Source organism: Amborella trichopoda, chromosome 1, assembly GCF_054954075.1.
Source record: "Amborella trichopoda isolate Santa Cruz 75 chromosome 1, AtrichopodaSantaCruz75HAP2 v2.0, whole genome shotgun sequence".
In the NCBI taxonomy this organism is placed as follows: domain Eukaryota; kingdom Viridiplantae; phylum Streptophyta; class Magnoliopsida; order Amborellales; family Amborellaceae; genus Amborella; species Amborella trichopoda.
In genome coordinates, this window is record NC_142336.1 from 29,682,837 (window position 1) to 29,703,451 (window position 20,615).

The window sequence follows — 20,615 nt, forward strand, 5'->3', positions numbered from 1 at the left end:
AATGAGTAATATTGAGGAATGGATATGATGAAACTCCTGAGGAAAGGTCTTTCTGAGCTGTTAATTCAGGTGATATCCATTATCTATACTAGAAATATGAATGATAATTACAACATTGAACAAATGTGAGTTCTGATATTTTATATTGTGCCTGCTCTACCCGAAAAGAATCATCCTATAATTGTGATGCATGACTCTTGTTTTATGAGCATGGCTTAGAATCTTGATTTGTGTTGTGTGTTAATACTCATAGGCTGAGAAGAATAATGTTGTGATCTACTTACTGGGCCTTTTGGCTCATTCCTTTGCTTCCACCCTTGTATATTGACTGCTGCAGGTCGAGAGTGATGGGAGGTAATCTTGTTTGGTGGACGAAAAGCCTGCGCTCCACTGTCTTGTGTAGGTGTTTGTTAGTCGTCGGTATTGCAGTTGTTGTTATTGAAGTTATGTATTTTGATAGAAGGACAACAGTGCCTTGGATGGTTGTAATATTCTGGATATTGTAGTTATGACCTTGGAGACTGTTTATGGTTATGAATGGTTTTTTTTAATTGTCCAGCTTTTATTATGTTTCTGGTGGGAGTTTTTGTTTTATTTCGTGATTTCTTTTTTATTCCGCCTGTCATATGCGTTGAGCCTCCCACCTGAGTGACGTTCATGACCTCTGTGATTGCGATCCCGAATCCTGTCGCCCTTTGGTTTGGAACAGTAGGGGTCAAGGGGTGGGGTCATGACAGTTATGGTATGAGAGCAGTCAGGATACGATCTTTTGCCTAGTGAGTCTTAGAAGTGTCTCTAGAATTGTTTTGGCTACTTTGGTGACTGAAGTGCTCCTGTTGTAGGTCAGGATGCCGAGGACTCGTATTTATTATGTGGGTCCGAGTAATGAAAATACCGAGGCCCTCGATGAGTTTTTCAAGACCTAAGGGGCCATTACCCAAATGATGAAGGAGAATATGTTGGCCCCTATTGCCTCCAGCCCGAGACTGTATGATAGTAGTTTTATTGAGAAGTTTAAGAAGTTAGGGCCACCCACTTTTGCGGGGCATGGTGGAATAGAGAAAGCCGAGAGATGGGTAATGAAAGTTGAGAAGATATTTAGAGGCTTGCAATGTATAGATGAACAAAAGTTGAGGCTAGGTACGTTCATGCTAGAAAGGGATGCCGAACATTGGTGGTGTTCAGCCCAACTGGCCTGAAAAGAAATGGAGGCTACACCTACTTGGGAAAATTTTCTAGAAGCCTTTAATGAGAATTACATTCTTGACTCTGTGAAGGAGAGGAAAGGAGTGGAGTTTATAGAATTACAACAAGGGAAATTGACTGTGGAGCAGTTTGCTACTAAGTTTTCAAAACTGTCTCGATATGCATCGCACATTATCAATACGGAGGCCCGTAAAGCAAATAAGTTGGACAGAGGCCTCAGGCAAGACATAAGGAAGGGGTAATATTGGTAAATTTAAAGACCTTCTCCCCACTAGTGGATCTGGTTCGAAAGATAAAAAGAGAATGTGATGAGTACCGGCTAAGGAGGGAGAAGCGTAAGGTAAGACCCCCGTTGCCGAGAGGTTTTCAAGAGAAAGGAGTACCCCAAAGAACCAACGTAAGACTCTTTGATTGTTGTATGAGATGCTAGAATTCTGTTTGGGTCTGATTGCATTTCTCCTCAATTTGGCATCACTTTGATATATCACATAAGTGTTGAATGAGATTTCTTGGCATGCTTTGAGTGTATTGCATGACCATATTATGATTTGTGATCTGTGAGTCATGACTATTGCAATACTGTGGTATATGAGTGGCTGGCCTGCTTTGAGCATATTGCATGGCCAATGATGTGTGATTGTCGGCATCCTGTGAGAGTATTGCATTGCTTGACTTGTGATTGACATGCTTTGAGTGTATTGTATGGCCAATGATGTATAATTGTCGACATGATTTGAGATGTATTGCATTATCCGACTTGTGATTGGCATGCTTTGAGTGTATTGCATGGCCAATGATTTATAATTGTTGACATGCTTTGAGATGTATTTCATTGTCTGACTTGTGATTAGCATGCTTTGAGTGTATTGTATGGCCAATGATGTATAATTGTCGGCATGCTTTGAGATGTATTGCATTGTTTGACATGTGATTGGCATGCTTTGACTGTATTGCATGCTAATGATGTATAATTGTCGACATGATTTGACATGTATTGCATTATCTGACTTGTGATTGGCATGCTTTGAGTGCAATGCATGGCCAATGATGTATAATTGTCGATTTGCTTTGAGATGTATTGCATTGTCCGACTTGTGATTGTTATGATTTGGGTGTATATCATGGCCAATGATCTATAATTGTCGACATGTTTTGAGATGTATTGCATTGTCCGACTTGCGATTGTCATGTTATTGAGTGTATTGCAAGGCTAATGATGTATAATTGTGGACATGCTTTGAGATGTATTGCATTGTCCGACTTGTGATTGGCATGCTTTGAGTGTCTTGCTTGGCCAATGATGTATAATTGTCAACATGCTTTGACATGTATTGCATTGTCAGGCTTGTGATTGACATGCTTCGAGTGTATTGCATGCCAATGATGTATAATTGCCGACATGCTTTGGGATGTTTTGCATTATCCGACTTGTGATTGACATGCTTTGAGTGTATTGCATGACCAATGATGTGTAATTGCCGGCATTCATAAAGAGTATTGCATTGCCCGACTTGTGACTGGCCAGCTTTGGGTGTATTGCATGGCCGGTGATGTATGACTGTCAACATGTTTTGTGATCTGTGAGTTATGACTATTGCAATACTAGGGTATATGAGTGGCTGGCAAGCTTTGTGCATATTGCATGGCCAATGATGTGTGATTGTCGGCATCCTTTGAGAGTATTGCATTGCCTGACTTGTGATTGGCATGCTTTGAGTGTATTGTATGGCCAATGATGTATAATTGTCGACATGCTTTAAGATGTATTGCATTATCCGACTTGTGATTGACATGCTTTGAGTGTATTGCATGGCCAATGATGTATAATTGTCGACATGCTTTGAGATGTATTTCATTGTCTAACTTGTGATTGGCATGCATTGAGTGTAATGTATGGCCAATGATGTATAATTGTCAGCATGCTTTGAGATGTATTGCATTGTCTGACATGTGATTGTCATGTTATTGAGTGTATTACAAGGCCAATGATGTATAATTGTGGACATGTTTTGAGATGTATTGCATTGTCTGACTTGTGATTGGCATGCTTTGAGTGTATTGCATGGCCAATGATGTATAATTGTCGACATGCTTTGAGATGTATTGCATTGTCAGGCTTGTGATTGACATGCTTTGAGTGTATTGTATGGCCAATGATGTATAATTGTCGGCATGCTTTGAGATGTATTGCATTGTCTGACATGTGATTGGCATGCTTTGAGATGTATTGCATTGTCTGACATGTGATTGGCATGCTTTGAGATGTATTGCATTGTCTGACATGTGATTGGCATGCTTTGAGATGTATTGCATTGTTTGACATGTGATTGGCATGCTTTGACTGTATTGCATGCTAATGATGTATAATTGTCGACATGATTTGACATGTATTGCATTATCTGACTTGTGATTGGCATGCTTTGAGTGCATTGCATGGCCAATGATGTATAATTGTCGATTTGCTTTGAGATGTATTGCATTGTCCGACTTGTGATTGTTATGATTTGAGTGTATATCATGGCCAATGATCTATAATTGTCGACATGTTTTGAGATGTATTGCATTGTCCGACTTGCGATTGTCATGTTATTGAGTGTATTGCAAGGCCAATGATGTATAATTGTGGACATGCTTTGAGATGTAGCATTGTCCAACTTGTGATTGGCATGCTTTGAGTGTCTCGCATGGCCAATGATGTATAATTGTCGACATGCTTTGAGATGTATTGCATTGTCAGGCTTGTGATTGACATGCTTTGAGTGTATTGCATGCCAATGATGTATAATTGCTGACATGCTTTGAGATGTTCTGCATTGTCCGACTTGTGATTGGCATGCTTTGAGTGTATTGCATGACCAATGATGTGTAATTGCCGGCATTCATTGAGAGTATTGCATTGCCCGACTTGTGACTTGCCAGCTTTGGGCGTATTGCATGGCCGGTGATGTATGACTGTCAACATGTTTTGGACGTATTGCATTATCTGACTTCTGATATGAGATTTGATTGGCATACATTGAGTGTAATGTGTTGCCTGATTTGTGATTCATGGCTTAATGTGTTCAATCTGTAGTGAATTCTGGAGGATTCTCATTGGTGTTTGACTCTGAATGATGTATTGTGTGTTTGTGGGCTAGAGTGTTGCTTATAGAATTTGTTTCTTTTGGATGCATAGGATTTTTGAACGCCTTTCGTGGCGTGGGTTGGTTGTATGTGCTTGCCTCAGTGGATTGATTGGAAAGAATTTCCATCGTTGAAACGCCATTTAATTGATGATCAAGTATACAATTTTGAGGACAAAATGTTTTTTTATGTGGGGGATGATGTAATGACCCAAACCTTTTTTGGCTAAGGAGAAGAGACCAGCGTCTGCTGGAGTTGTGTGAGAGGCCAGCACCGGTTGGAGTTGTGTGAGAGGCCAGCACCGGTTGGAGTTGTGTGAGAGGCCAGCGTCGGTTGGAGTTGTGTGATAGGCCAATTGGAGTTGTGTGAGAGGACAACACCGGTTGTGTATCACAGTGCGTGAGTGGTTGAGTGCATGGTAGTCTAGGGAGCTCCCTCTTTCTCTATCTCATAATCATTTTGTTTCCCATGCTTGTTGTACTGATAATCATTGTCTCCATGCTTGCTCTCTCTCTCTCTCCTCATGCATGTCATTTAGCTTTGTATGAATGACACTTGTCACTTGCTACCCTGTTCTCTTTTATAAATAGAGCCTTTCTCAACCCTTCTCAAGAGCTTTCGCCCCCCCTCTCTCCCAAGTTTTTCCCTCTCTTTCTCTCTCTCTCTAAAACACTTAGAGTCTCATGTTGGGGAGCTTCGAGAAGTGGCTGTGTGTAGGAGTTTTGGAGCAAGTTTAGAGCTCAAGGTAAGTAGATCATGTTATTGTGTGTTTTAATATGAAGAATGATTCTAAGCATGTGTGAAGAATGATTTTGGCATGAATGGTGCTTGAAATGAAGCATGAGATTAGAATGAGATTGTATAGAATTTGTGGAAGAATAGGATTTGCATGTTTGTATTTGTGTTCTGTTCTTTCAAAAATTTAGGCTCCTTTGTATAATATGATATGCACTGTTGTGATTTATGTTGAGCCTTTAAATTTGCGGGTTGATGCTATTTTGAATATAGTTTAAGCTAGAATTGGTCTCATGTGATTATCTTGTGTAGTTTAGAAGTTATGCTTTGTTCTTTGGGGTATGTTATGGCTGGACTGTGGAAGTCTAGGAATTGGGGTTTTTGTGTCTCTTTGTTGACCTATCAAATGATCTCAGAATTGCTTCAAATCACCTCTCTTGGAAATATTTCTGAGTATAGTTTGAGGTTGATGTTTGTCAAAATGATATTCTTGATAGATTGGAAAATACGATGTTAAATGTGCATGAATGTCACTGTTATCAGACTGTGAAAATTTGCAGGAATATCGCCTCTGTTGTACTGAGACTTTGCTTAACCTATTGGAGTCCAAATGACATGAAATCACAACCATTTGAAAAATGCACTAGTCTATTGTGAATTTTATGTTTTGAGCTTTCTCTTATTCGTTATTTATGCAAATTTATACTTCGAATGAGGTGCGCATGAGGTGATACGCTATGTGTGACTTCTCGACATGCTTTGAGCGTATTGCAATGCCTGAGATATGTGATTGTTTGATATTAGTGAGGTGCTCGCTTTGAGGGTATTGCAGGGCCTGATTATGTGACCATACTGTGTTAAGTGACTAAGTGGTGTGCTTTGAACGTATTGCACGACCACTAGATAATAAGTGATTTCTCGATATGATTTAGGCATACAGCATTGACTGATGCTGTAATTCTGGCCACTACACAATGGGTACTCCATTGGTAGTGGATATTCTGATTTAGTTATATGCGTGGGCGTCGCTAGAGAATATTGTAGGGTCGACCTGTGTGTTTGATGCCTGTAAGGTACAGACCTTGGAGTGTAATGCACTACCAGACTCTGTGAGTGCTAAGGGATGAAATATGCTTTATTATGAAATAAGAGTATGCTCCTTTGTGATAAGTATGTATATTGTAGAGCATTGTTCAGTTATAGATAAATGAGTAATATTGATGAATGAATATGATGATACTCCCGAGGAAAGGTCTTTCTGAATTGCTAATTCATGTGACATCCATTATCTGTACTGGGAATATGAATGATAATTACAGCATTGAACAAATGTGAGTTTTAATATCTTATATTGTGCCTGCTCTACCTGAAAAGCATCATCCTATAATTGTGACATAATTGTGATGCATGACTCCTATTTTATGAGCATGGCTTAGAATCTTGATCTGTATTGTGTGATAATACTCATGGGCAGGGTGGCATAATGCTATGATCTACTTACTGGGCTTTTTAGCTCATTTCTTTGCTTCCACCCTTGTAAATTGACTGCTGCAGGTCGAGAACGGCGGGAGGTGATCGTGTTTGATTGACAAAAAGCCCATGCTCAACGAGTGGATGCCTGGTCTTTTGCAGGTGTTTGTTAGTCATCGGTCTTGCAGTTATTGTTATTAAAGTTATGTATTTTGATGGCAAGCCAACAGTGCCTTGGATGATTGCAATATTCTTGATATTGTAGTTATGACCTTGGAGACCAGTAGGCATGGGAAGAAATGGAGGCTATACCTACTTGGGAAATTATCTAGAAGCCTTTAATGAGTAGTACTTCCTTGACTCTGTGAAGGAAAATTTAGTCGTCGATCTTGCAGTTGTTGTTATTGAAGTTATGTATTTTGATGGCTGGCCAACAGTGCCTTGAATGATTGTAATATTCTGGATATTGTAGTTATGACCTTGGAGACTATTTATGGTTATGAATGGTTTTTTTTATTTTTCCAACTTTTGTTAGGTTTCCGGTGGGAGTTTAACTTTTTCTTTTGTGATTTATTTCTGATTCCACTTATCATATGTGTTGAGCCAGTCCCACCTGAGTGACATTCACGACCTCCGTGATCGCGATCATGCACCTTGTTGCACTCCGGTATGAGATGATAGGGGTCAGGGGGTGGGGCAGTGATAGGAGAGGACCATCCCCCCGGGCATGTCCTCGAACCTCCTATGCGGCATAACAGCATTCGCACTCCAATCGTAAAAATCTCTCTCATTGTTAGCCTCCTATCCGCTAGTAGTATGGCCCACGTGTGCACAACGTGCTGGACCTCCTTGGTTCTTCAGGAGAGGGTTTCCGCCTCCTCACCAGGAGGGAAATCAGGACCCCACTGACATCAACTGGCAACTCCTCTGGGGACTTATCACCCTATGATTGGCTCGAGTCGTCTCCAGGAACCAGACTCTCTTTCTCCTCTCTCCACTATTTCTAAGAGATCTGTTTATCCCTCCTTTCTATGGGTAGTGGAGTTCTACATCCCCATACTTGCGGCTACTCCTGGGGAGGCTGGACTGTTCGTTCCTCCCTCCCTTATGTGCCCTCTTTGTGGCCATGTTGCCCCAGCCCTCCCGGCCTCGACTGGGAAAGTTTGGGGCACGGACCCTCAGGCCCCTAACCCAGCAACTTTTGGCATTGGGGGGAGACCCCTTAATGCCCACTGCACAGGTGACTCAACTGCCGCCCCCTCACTAAACCACCCTATTGCTGACGGGCACCATGCTAGCAACAGATCCCAAAGCAGCCCCCGTGCCACCACTCCTCCTTACTTAATCGGTCCTAACTGGACTTTCGTCGCCATGGATAGCCAAAGACAACCCCGCTTGCATCACATAGGAGCGCCGCCAACACGAGCACCCCCTCGCACATACGACCAGCTGGAAATTACCATGCCAGCTCGCGTGGTTACTTTTCTGTGCATACCTATGTCTATAGACTTCCTGGAGGCCCAACCACCATAATAATGAATTGGGGTAGGTGACAACCTACCCCGGTCTCTCAATCCATTTCGAGTCACTATCGACCTAAGCGTAGTGCTGGTGGCTCTGACGCCATCCGCTTCATGCATGTCAGCTCCACGCCAACCATACCATTTTCCCCACCGATGGCCCTCAAATCCCACTCCCACATATGAAACTCCTTCTTCCTAAGAGTCTCACTCTACCCAAGCTTATCGACTCTGCCCGTGCATCGGTAGAGCCGGCATTTTGAGAAATGGACTGGACCCAATTTCTATTATGGAGGAAAGTCTACCAAGGCCTGCAGCTCAAGAAAGCTACGGAAATGGAGGTTCCCCTCCTCCAACTAAAGACGACGTCTTCTGCCGCGAGGGGCCTAGCCAGCCAGAACCGATTTCACCTTCTGCAAGACATAGAGGAGCAAAGACGGCAGTGTCGCCCACTCCAATGCTGTCGAAGCATAAGAAGGTGACCCCGCTTCGCCAGACCTTCGGCACAAGAGCCAGTGGAGGAGGAGGCCTTCAAGCGCCAAGCCTGATAATAGGTCATCCCCTAGGTCGCCCCAAGCCCGTACTCACTCAGGCTCTCAAGCAAGTCTGAGCTCAGACAGGGCAAGTCCAGCCTTCGCTCTTTGGGGTTCCCGATCAGAGCACAAAGAGGACTAGGGTCACCCCTCGCTCCGAACTGCCTGACTCAGACCGAGTTGTTTAGGTCATGACGGTAAGACAAGATGGAGAGGAGCCTGCAAACTCGATGGCCCACTTCCAGAATTTCCAGAACAAACATCTTGGAAAGGCTCAAAGGGCTCGAGGAAGCATTGCCAACGATCTCCTCCCACAAAGAGACCAACTCTCCCCCTGAACCGCCACGCATGGATGAGGAAAGGCCTCAGCCTCCCCTGCTGACACCAACACCAAGGCCTTCCAATCCTCCCTCCTCTTTCGAAGTTCAACCCGATGCAGCCCCTCAAGCGGCACCATCGGTATTCACTCAAGAGGATGTGCAACAGATGATCAATAGAAGCATCCAGGTGCTACGGGAGTCAAGGACACGGGACATTGTCCCGTGCCAAAAGCCTTATCCTCTTTCTGTTGATTAGGTTCCCTTCCCTATCATGTATCAAAAAGAAAGGTTACCAGTCTTTGATGGCACGGGCTCATCTCAGCAGCACATAGCCCACTTCATGTCTGCTTGCCAAGAATTGGCCTCGGACTCTAAGTTGCTGCTTTGACAATTCGTGGAGACCCTAGTCGAGTCTGCTTTCAAATGGTATGCCTGCCTACTGCCCAACTCAGTCCTTTATTGGCAGGGGATGGAACAACTCTTCTACAAATGCTTCTACGAAGCAAAGCTGAACGTGTGGCCCATAGAGCTCCTCACCATGGCACAAAACCTCGACGAATCAATGGGCCAATATATCCAGCGGTCGAGAGACCTTGCCATGTGTCAAAGTAACCCCATGGATGAGGCGAAAGTTGTACAGACATGCGTTAGAAACATGAGGAGAGAAATCTCCTTACATGCTGAAGCTTCCATCCTCACCACCTTCTCTGAAATGATCTCTAAGGCAGCTAAGATCGAAAGCTTGCTGAAGCATCATGGCGGAGACTCGGCCCAAACCTCAATAGGGAGTCAATTTCGGAGCAGTAGGACTAACCCCTGCACCTGCCCATCCAAGAATTTGATCAGTGCGGTGGTTACGATTGCTTCCTAGCCTATACTCATTGCAGCCCCCTTAAGGACGTTGGACACCTCCTAGGTTTGCAACCACGAATTTAGGGGTCGGCACAACAGCCGTTACACCAAAAGAAGGACTACAGCAGGGTGCCTCAACAACAAAACTACCAACGAACTGAAGAGTTCAGGCGGAAGATCAATCAACAATACAGTTTCAGCAGGGCATGGGTGCCAACCCTCCTCACGATGTTGATTGAGAAAGACATGGTGACCCTCCCACCTAGCAAAAGGTCAGACCACATAGAATGGATTGATCATCCCAACTACTGTGCGTTCCTCACAATGTTGGGACACCCAGTGGAAGACTGTTTCTTGCTCAAGGACTGCATCGAAGCCCTGATAAAAAAGGGGAAAATCAATTAGGAGGACCTTAAGAAGGCTTTCGAGACACTCGAAGCCTGTCATGTGGTCACAATCCACGAAGAGCAGGATGATTAAGTCCCTGAGACCGCGCCTCCGCTCTTCTGGCTCCCTACTCTTTTCGACGTGATGGTGCAGCACGAGATGATTGTGCCCTGTGCCCCAAAGAAACAAGGACTAACGGTTGGCCAAAGCCATGGCCCGTGGTGCCACTACCACCAACTGAGCAGTCATGACCTGTGCCACTACTACGGGTTCCTGATTATCCTTCAAGGATACATCCAAGACGGATGGATAACCTTGATTGATGAACAAACTCCATCTTAGGACAGGACACCCCATCAATGTCCTTACCCTCATCGGGGAATAGACCGGGCATGGGGCCCTGTTACCAATGCTTCTGAGTCTTCTGCCTTCAACACTGCGGCACCATAGCTGGTGTATCATGGCCACCGAAGACTGAAGAGTATTAGCAGTAATGTGGCTCACCACGTGGAAGCGACAGTTGTACCCCATGCACAAGAGCTCTTCCTGGTCGGAGCAAAAAGGCGCAATCGGGAGAGCCAAGTCGCATCGGCTCAAAACTCCCAATCTCCCCCACACCCAGATGAGGCAGAGCTCTTACCCCCTCAACTCCTACAAGACTTCATCCCAAGGCAAGTCCTTTTCATCGAGGGTAGTCAGTGCACCACTGCGAGAACCCCTCGAGGTTCACCGTGCACAGACGTGAGGTCCTAAAGGTGCACGCTACTGCTAATCCCAAGGGGGGGACTTTAAGCAAGCCTTACTGCAGTCGCGGGGGTACGACTCTAAAGTAACCTTCTAAAAACACAACCACGCATCGATAAGAGTCTGCGGCACCCCGAAAAAGCTTTCTGACACCGTTCCGGTAAGTGTCAGAATTTTCACCATTACTGCCCCTTTCCCAGAAAAAGGGAAACGAGAGATTAAAAATAAAAGGCACTTAAAGAAGAAACCTCATATGCATCAAATATGGAAGAATAATAAAATATCATTGTCTTATTCATGAGAAAATGAGGTTACAAAATCCGTGTGGGCCATCAAGGCCCGTGCACAAAAAAAAAAGGAGGGGAAAAAGCAAGAGATATCAAAAGCTGTCGAGCGCCTCCCGCATCTTCACCCTCAGCTCCCGCCTTCTCTCTAAGGTAGCCCTCACCTCCTCTTCACTGCTAGTGATTTCTGCAGCAATCGAGTCAGATACGATGATCACCGCCGTTATGTCCGAACTTAACTACCCCAGGCGGTGGGAATTTGCTACAATCACCTCCCGAAAGCACTACAGTCGACTCCTCGAGTCCCCCACCCGGACCTGTAGCCAAGCAATCTCATCTGAGTCGCTCTAGATTTCATCTTTTATCTCTACCTCTTCCCTTGCCAACCGAGCCTGGTGGGAGATAATTTGTTGCCTTATCTCCATGTGACCTCTCGCGAGAGCTTACTGAGCAACCGGCTTCATCTTTAAGGAGGCCAAATGCGCCTCATGGGCCTCCTGCATTGAAATCTGTACAAGGAGAACTACAAATCCCCAATTTGTGAGGTTCTGCAACATCTCCTACACCCGGTCGAAAGTCTCCGCATGAAGGCCCACGGCCCGCAGGCTGGCTGCATAGGCCCTGATGGCCTTGATCCCCTCTTGGAGGTCAGGAAGGGGGCATTCCTTGAGCCCCTCAAGGCACGTCTGGAGCGTGCATCACACAGTTTGTGCTCTGAAACTCAAACCCAAAAAGGGCAAAGTTGGGAAACTCAAGGGCGAAAGACTGAGCAATGGGAGATTTCGACTGGGGCTGACCAGCCCCCCACCGACTCTCGGTGTTGAACGCCATAGGAGACAGAGTTGAGGCCTCATCAGCAACAAACCTCACATGTTTCATTGTTGTCAACAAAAATATAAACAAAGGGCCAGGTCAAAAACCAATGTACCAGCCACGTGCTTGGACCTAAACAAGCAGCATTACCTGGAGGAGGAGGAGAGGGATTGTTGCTAGCCATGATCTCTGCCTAAAAGAAGGCGCAAAGGTTGTCTACTCTTGCTTGGGATGCAGACTCTAGGTAAGAGCGAAAAGCAACCACCCCTTCTTTTATGAAGCCCCGCAACAAATGTGCCAATCAATGGGTGACCCACCTTCCAATCGTAGAGGAACACAAGCGGCACGTGAAGCGAAGCATTGAAAGCAAGGCATTGAAGCATCGCTGGTGTGAGAATCGAAGCATCACATGAGCAAGCGCCACGCGCCTTGAAGGTACGATCGTACGAACAACACGCAAAGAAATGTGCCACACGTGCGAAAGATTACACTCAGTCTCGAGGAAGCACTAAGGGAACGTATTCGAACCATCGTACGACATTGACACTGCCTCTCTCGCCTAGCATTGACTGCTTTGCATGCATAAAACAGTCCATCGAGACTGGGATGCCTACTTCCGTTCAAATGCTGCTCATGCATGCAATCCAACCCCAGTCAACCTGCCTACAACATAGGCCCGCTCAGAGTGCCAACGACACACCCTTTCACCACTCTCCTTCAAGGGCAAGCGACCCCCATTCCTTGCCTCGTCCACATACGGGACCCCCTGCGATCCCCCAAAAAAAAAAGATCGATGATGATGCAAGGACTTGTGAAAATCATCAATGACGCATTCCCGAAGGGGTGGGATGAAAATCCGCAAGGGCATCCCAACCATCACACAACAAGCAGCAATCGCCCCACTGGAAAAATGGCCATTCCATCGGCCATTCTTTATCCTCATCATCAGTAGGGATAAGGACTGCGCTGGCCCACAAAAAAGGGAGCAGAAAATAGTGGCGCAAGGCAAAGATGGAGAATTCAACGCAAAGGGGGGTTTCATTTCATAAACAAAAAAGGGTTACATGTTTGTTGTTACAATACAATCCGTAACACAAAAAAAAATGTGTACATCCGTTCTGAAGGGGATCCTTTACCTTCAAGAGTCCCACCACCTTCTTACGGTGGTGGTGCCTTTAAAGAGGTTTCATCCATCTCTTCAAGCAAGGCTAGACGGGGACCAGTGAGCACCTCGTCATTCTCCTCCCTCTTGACGAAAAGCGTCATCAAAGAAAAAGCGGCTGGCTACCCACGTCTCCTTGCAATATCCTGTCATGCCTGAAGAGGTATGAAAGGATCCAAGGCAGACGGACACACGCGCCTTATACACGGCTGCAGGCCTCACGCCATGGGTCTTGCACAAATAGAGGAGCTCCGGAGCAACAACCTCGCCCTCTGTCATGGGTCCATTGTCGTTTCACATGGGCGAATACCTTCACAAGGACACCCAATTCCCGCGCACACCCCAAAGGCTAGTGTCAAGCAGACAGCCCCCGCTACAGGCATCGCTCACCTGCTAAGTTCTTCGAAGAAAATGGAGTTTTGGTGCTGCCTTCACAAAAGGATAATCAAGAAAAGGATCTTCATCACAAAGAGGAAATGTTGCCCTCATGCTTTCCTGCCCAACCCTTTTTTAAATGACCTAGGCTCATCAAGCTAGCTGCTTCCCGAGCACCATGTCGCCCAGCTGCTCAGCCATGTGTAACCACAATGACACCTCGTTGACTGTGACATTTAAACCTTCTCGTGCCTCACCTACCAGCCGTTACTCACGAAGCGTCATGGTCAAATCTCACGCTACCATACTGCCAGCTTGGCATTATCAGCAGATCACGCAAAAGGATCTTGCGCAAGGCACCGCCATCCACGTGGCACTCTCCATCTAACCTCTCCCCAACATGCAAGTGCCCCGTTAGCCGAACGTTGCAACCATTGCGAGTAAAAGTAAAAGATTTTCAGGCCGACAGAGTTCAAAACAAAAAGGGGGCTATGGGTAAATTGCCAACCAAAAGGAAAGAAAACCCACAAAGGGCACCATGAGTAAAAATGACAGGCAGGCAAGGCTACGAAGCCATGAGTAAGAGAGTTCTAAAAAGGAAAAAAAATCCATGCATGGCGAAAACTCGCAAAGGGTGCCATGAGTAAAAGAGAAAACCAATGGGTGGACGTGACCTCGAAGTAATGGGCAAAAGCGACCCCAATAAAGGATATGGTGAAAACCACTTTGTTGGAGCCATATCCACTTGGTTGAGGAGAAAACCCGCAAAGGGCACCTGAACGAGGCTCATTCTTTCTGCCTTTGGGCCAAACCTTCTGGTCTCAGGCCCCAGGGCCCTCCAAAAAAATTTAGGCCTAGTGCCTTCTAAAACAATTCAAGCCCCAGTGCCTTCCAAAAAACATTCAAGTCCCAGTGCCTTCCAAAACAAATTCAAGCCCTAGTGCCTTCCAAAAAAATTCAGGCCCCAGTGCCTTCGAAAAACGTTCAGGCCCTAGTGCCTTCCAAAAAACATTTCGGCCCCAGTGCCTTCCAAAACAAAAATTCCGGCCTCAGTCCCTTCCAAAAAAATTCAAACCCCAGTGCCTTCCAAAAGATCCATGCCCCAGTGCCACCTTTTTTTTCTTTATCACCGACCTTAGTGCCGTCATGTCAAAAAAAAAAGAAAAACAATCTTCTCCTCCTCTTCTCTTCCATCAAACTCCAGCATCCAAGGTGAAGTCCCTTAAAATGAGACCACCTCAGAGGCCATCCTCCTATCATGTTTGGGTAATTCGAGCGATCCCCAACTGGACCAGTAGGACGTACGCCAAAGAGGTACCTTGCATGTCATTCTTCTCATCATACTCCAGCATCCAAGGTGCAGTCCCCTAAAATGGGACCGCCTCAGAGGCCATCCACTTATCAAGTCTGGGTAATTTGGACGACTCTCAACTGGACTTGTAAAATGTAAGCCAAAGAGGTACCTTGCCTGCCGTACATCTCATCAAACTCCGGCATCCAGAGTGAAATCCCCTAAAATGGGACCACATAAGAGCCATCCTTTGATCAGGTGTGGGTAATTCAGGCGATCCTCAACTGGACCAGTAGGACGTAAGCCGAAGAGGTACCTTACTTACCTTTTCTTCCTACAACAAGTTTCAAACATCCAGGGTGAAGTCCCCTAAAATGGGACGGCCTCGAAGGCCATCCTCCAATCAAGTCTGGTTAATTCGAGAGACCCCCAACTGGCCCAGTAGGACATAAGCAAAGAGGTACCTTGTTTACTCCTAGCTTTTTTGTTTGGATAGGGATAAAGCTCACAAGAAGGGCCCTTGCCAACTGGAACGCCAGGATCTCCCCGAACAGAATGAGATAAAGCTCACAAGAAGGGCACTGGCTGGAACATCTGGAGTTCAAGTTTAGATAAACGTTGTTGGCCCACCGAAGGCAGACCATTACCGTGACCTCCCAAACAATGGATTCTGGCAGAACCTCGAGAAAGCCCCTCAACAAGGCATCGAAGCACTAGAAACCACTTTGGTCTCCCCTGGGTCAAGGGAAAAGCTCAGGTCTACCCTCAAGGATTGCGCTATGCTAGTGATCAAGAAAAAAGATTTGATCGAGAGGCAATAAACACGTCTTGATAAGGATTCATCGAAGGAGCTACGACGTTAAATTTTTTCGAATGCTGCACATCTCGCTTCTCTCGATGCTTAACGTCCATTGTGGCAAGTTGTTGCATGTCATTTTTTACGTACTTCCATAATTCCATGCAAATAAGAACAGAGTCAGCAATAGTCTGGTCTCGCTAGTTCTCGAAACACCCGCAAACCAAGATCGTGCCGAAAATAAAGCCTTCAGACTAGTGATCTGGGTGCGGTGCTGTCACACCAAGAAAGGACTCTCCACTGTAGCCTTATGCTAATAGCTGTAGTAGGGCACCAGACCACAGCCATTTTGCTCAGAACGCCGAAAAACCCCCCAGGATCAAATTTGGGCTCAATCGAAGCTCGGGGTCTACTCTCATGCGGCCTCTCAACTCATGGGTTTTATCATAGCTCGGTGCAGCTTCACCAAACCAGTCCTGGAAATAGGGACTGCGACAATGTTTTCAGAAGTAACTTCGCCAACCCACATATAGATCACGTTAGCCCTGTCATTTTTACCTATGGAACACACTATGGCATGACTGAGAACCCCCATTCCTTTGAAGAGGAAAGTGACCAGTGAAACCAAAAAAAAAAATATAGTTCAACATGCTCCAGATTTGGTGAAGCATAGCTCAATGTCTAAGCCTTGGATGAATGTGAGGAGGAGTTCAATAGAACCACCTCGCGTAGAGCTACATTCTGGTATGACTTTTGCATTCAATCTATGGTTCGATGAATGCAAGTCCCTAAGTCTCCAAAGAAGCAAATCCAGTAGGTTATCGGAATCCCTTTCTTCGGCAACCTTCCAAATTTGGCAATTGCCAAAATCGACATCAAATCAGCCCAAACTTATTGTAAAATGAATACAACAACCTCCTCTCTGACTTGCAAGTAGAGTCAAGAGTTAAAACAATGTAGCTGGAAGATGCATTGGCAAACAAAGTTCACAAAACTGGTGGGACTGTCACCCCGGAGGAAAAGGCCACCACATTACGATTAAAGGGAACCAAAATGCTCACAATAGAGAGAAGAACAAAGATATACTACTGAAACAACTGAACAATTGCTGCAAGTTGCAGGACCAGCTTCTAAGGTCTTCTCATGGCGGAGCAATCTGCATGCAGGGACATTCTCATCATTCGAGCTAAAGATCACAATGACATTTTGGTCATTTGCCCCTAATTTTTAGATTTGTCTTGAATTTCTTTAATTGTTATTAAGCTTGAATTTTGAGCATTCTCCCTCATTTGGTGAATCCTCTATATAAGCAACTTAACTCACTTGTAAGGGACCCCTTTATTCAAGCTCTAATACCCTAAAAGCTGAGAAGAATCGAGGCTAGATTTTGCTTGTTAGCTTCTCTTTCTGTGTGAGCGCCAATCTCTGTAGGAGAGGTGAGAGAGAGAGAAAGGATACCCTTTAGTGTGTGGTCCCGTAGGCACCCTGGTCGCGTGGGTCATTGAGTCATTCTTCCTGTCTCTCTCTCAGTCTCACCTTCTAGGGCGCGACCCCTACTGCGCAGCAGCCCATGTCCATCCATAAGCCCACGGATGTGAGCAAACCCACAGGGCTCGACCCTCGGGTTTCCCGATGCCCCCCTTAGCGGCCAACAAATCCCTTCGAGAGGGCAACCAAGGAGGAGGGACATTTGGATCCCATCCCAATAACATAGAGGGAGTGAGAGGAGAGAGGTTGTGAGCTTGAAGAGGGCTTCTGTCCAAACCGTGCTGACAAGCAGCCGGAGGGCTTCGTAATTGCTCTAAGAAGGCCATCAACTCGGGCGTGTCCCCGAAAGAGTGTTCGCGCTCTCGTTTTAAAAATCTCTATCGCCGTCGACCTCCTATCTTCTCGTAGGAGGGCCCGCGTGTGCACTATGTTCCTGACCTCCGTGGTTGTTCGAGAGAGTTCCGCCTCCTCACCCGAAGGGAAACCAGGACCCCATCGACATCAAATAAAAAGAACTGTGATACATGACTTCACAATGTAAAACCTACATGAATCTTGGGGACAGTTATGAATAACGTTGTATAGGCAAGAATGCATGGTGTTTTGATCTACTTACTGAGCTTCATAGCTCATTTCTTTAACATTCTTCACTATAGTTTGATAACTCGCAGATTGAGGATGGATGGTTGGGTGATTGCGGATGACTGTTGGAGTCCCGAACATGACATGGAAGCTTCTTTTTTATTGTAGGTTTTACATGGCAATTTTGCCATATAGTTGTTCTATTTTGGTATTATGTAATTGTTGTTGGGCCTTTAGTGCCTTGGACATATTTGTAATAATTCTGGAGCTCCTGTATATATTTTGGTTTTACTTTTCCCAGCTTTTGATGGATGGGTTTGGAGTTTTGTTTCTTTCATTGTCTGCTTTCATTCCTTCTTTCAAAAGCGTTGAGCGCACTCCCACCTGAGTGGCATTCGCTACCTTTGGTCGCGGTCCCACACCTTGTCGCCCTTCGGAAAGTACAACAATGGGCAGGAGGAGGGGCTATGACACCAGGGATTCACGCGTACTGGGCACCTGTGGGTGCGTATGTGCGGGCTCTCTTGAGCACAGATAGGAACCAACAACGAGAGAGATTTTGGCAGGGGTACGTTTGAACTCTTACTTCACTGTTTGGGGTTCATGAGACACACTTGGGCACTTCACCCTCTTAGAACAATTATAAAGCCCTCCAGTTGTCTGCCAGCACGGTTTGGATGGGGGTTTCAAAAGATCTCTTCTCTCTCGCTTCGTTGCAACTACAATGGGGTTCGATTATCCCTCCTTTTGACGATTCCCTCAGAGAGGCTGACTAGGTAATGGCAGGGTTTGAGATCCCAAGGATTAGGATTCGTGGGTTCACTCTAGATCACGAGTTCGTTGCAGGCCCAGGTTAATGCACGACGCAGATGATGTGTAGAGAAGGAGAGAGAGAGGGTTTGGGATGCGACCCAGCTTAGGAGAGAAAGAGAATGAGTTCGCACACTCAGAGGTATTTTCTCTTTGTGAAGGAATGAGACCGCGCTCTCAGAAGTATTTTCTCTCTCTAAAAGTTTTCTCTCTCCTCTCGACGAGATTAAGGGTCCAGAAGCAAAAGACAAGTGAAAATAAGCGTTATGCCTCTTTTTTAGAGATGAATAATCCACCCATTTACAAATTACAAGCTTGTTTATATATAGAACTCACCAAATAGGGGTGAATGCTTAAAAACTATGCTTAATTACAATTAAATAAATTAGAATAAAATCTCAAAACTGGTACAATAACCAAAACGCCCTAAAAACCGTTTATGATAATGACAAAACCATCCTTGCTTGAGGGTCCTTCCGCCACTGCCAGATCTTGGAAGCTTATCCGGAGACTTGTAGTGATGGTCAAGTCGATTTTTGCCATACCCTCAGTGTTTGTTCGATTCTAAGAATTTTGATTCTCTTTAATCGTGCTGAGGCAGCCTTTTCCCAAGTGGAGGAAGCCTAGCCAGGTTTGTGAACTTTGATCACCACTGCCATTTGACTTGTGACGCTCTAAGTCTTTGTTTTTCTTGCATATGAAGAGGAGTCTGTCACAGTTGTTTCGCACCAAGTTTTGTCCAGTTTGGTCTTCATTTGCAGCATTCCCTAATTTGGGAGGTCACTGGAAAAACGGATTCCGATGATCGAGCGGACTTGCATTTCCTGTAACCTTGGGATTTGTGCTTATCGAACCATGGATCAAGTACAATAGTTATACCAGCTTGCAGCTCTTCGCGAGGTGGTTGCGTTGAACTTGTTTTTGTGATGATCTGCTACACGAATATCGAGCTGTGCTTCACGAGGTTTGAGATGTCTTCTTCTTAAAACCCTGATTTTTTTAGTTTTGTGGTCACCTTCTTTCTATAAGAAGTTTGACTCTGGGTCACACCACAGTGCATTCCTTAGGTCAAAATGATGAGGCTGTCGTGATCTAGAACATATCGAAATTTGAGCTTTTTTTGGTTCTAGAAAAAGGTGTTGTGGGTTCTTGAAGTCCCTCTCGAGATGTGATGTTGTAGTCTTCATGCTTGAGGGCTGGTTCAGTGAAGCTGCGTCACGATAGTGTAAAACCTATCCGTTTTGAGGCAGTATGGGCGTAGACAGTTTTTGATTGGTCTGATTGAGCCCAAATTTGGTCTTTAAGGGTTTTTCAACGTTCGAAATGTAATAGCGGTGGTCTGGTACTGTTTTGAAGCCATGACAATAGGGCTACAATTATTAGGTCTTTCCTTGGCATGATAGTACTCCTCCCAGATTATCTGGTTTGAGACTTATTTTGTGGTACAACTTTGGTTTGTCAATGTCTTGAGTACCAGCTAGACCAAGCTGTTATCAGCTCTCTCCTTATTCATGTGGGAGATGTAAATACATCAAAAATGACGTATAAAAATATTGCTAACACTAGCGCGTCGCCGAAAACACTGCACTCTAGCAATTCTTATGTCAGTTCGAGCGGCCCCAAAGCCACGCCACACTCATTCATGCATGTCACAGCTCATGGTCCAACCGTCACGATGATGAAATGGGAAAGGCAACAGCTTGCCCTTGTCTCCTCACCTGCTTTGGGTCTCTTAGTACCCGGACTCATGACAAGTGGTCTTTGAGCCACCAATGCATCGCATGTTGATCTCATGAATCTGGGTGGCCCAAAGGCTGAAACCAAATGAGCACATGACTTTCGAGCCAACTGAAAGTCTTCCATGAAAACACACATGTATCCTGAAAGCCCTAAAGCTCCTCCAATCAAAAAGGTGACTATTCCAAATACTCATCCTTTCACTTCACCAGGGGTTGGGTCGCGAACCATCTCAAGCACTACTATGGGCCATGCACACACCTGCTGGTCTTGTGATGCTATCAACAGAAAAGGGAACGGAGCCTCAAACACGCCGCTCACTACTCTGAAGCCATTTGCTATGTGGTAACATGTCTACTCCTCCTTCCTTATATGCACGAGCTAGCC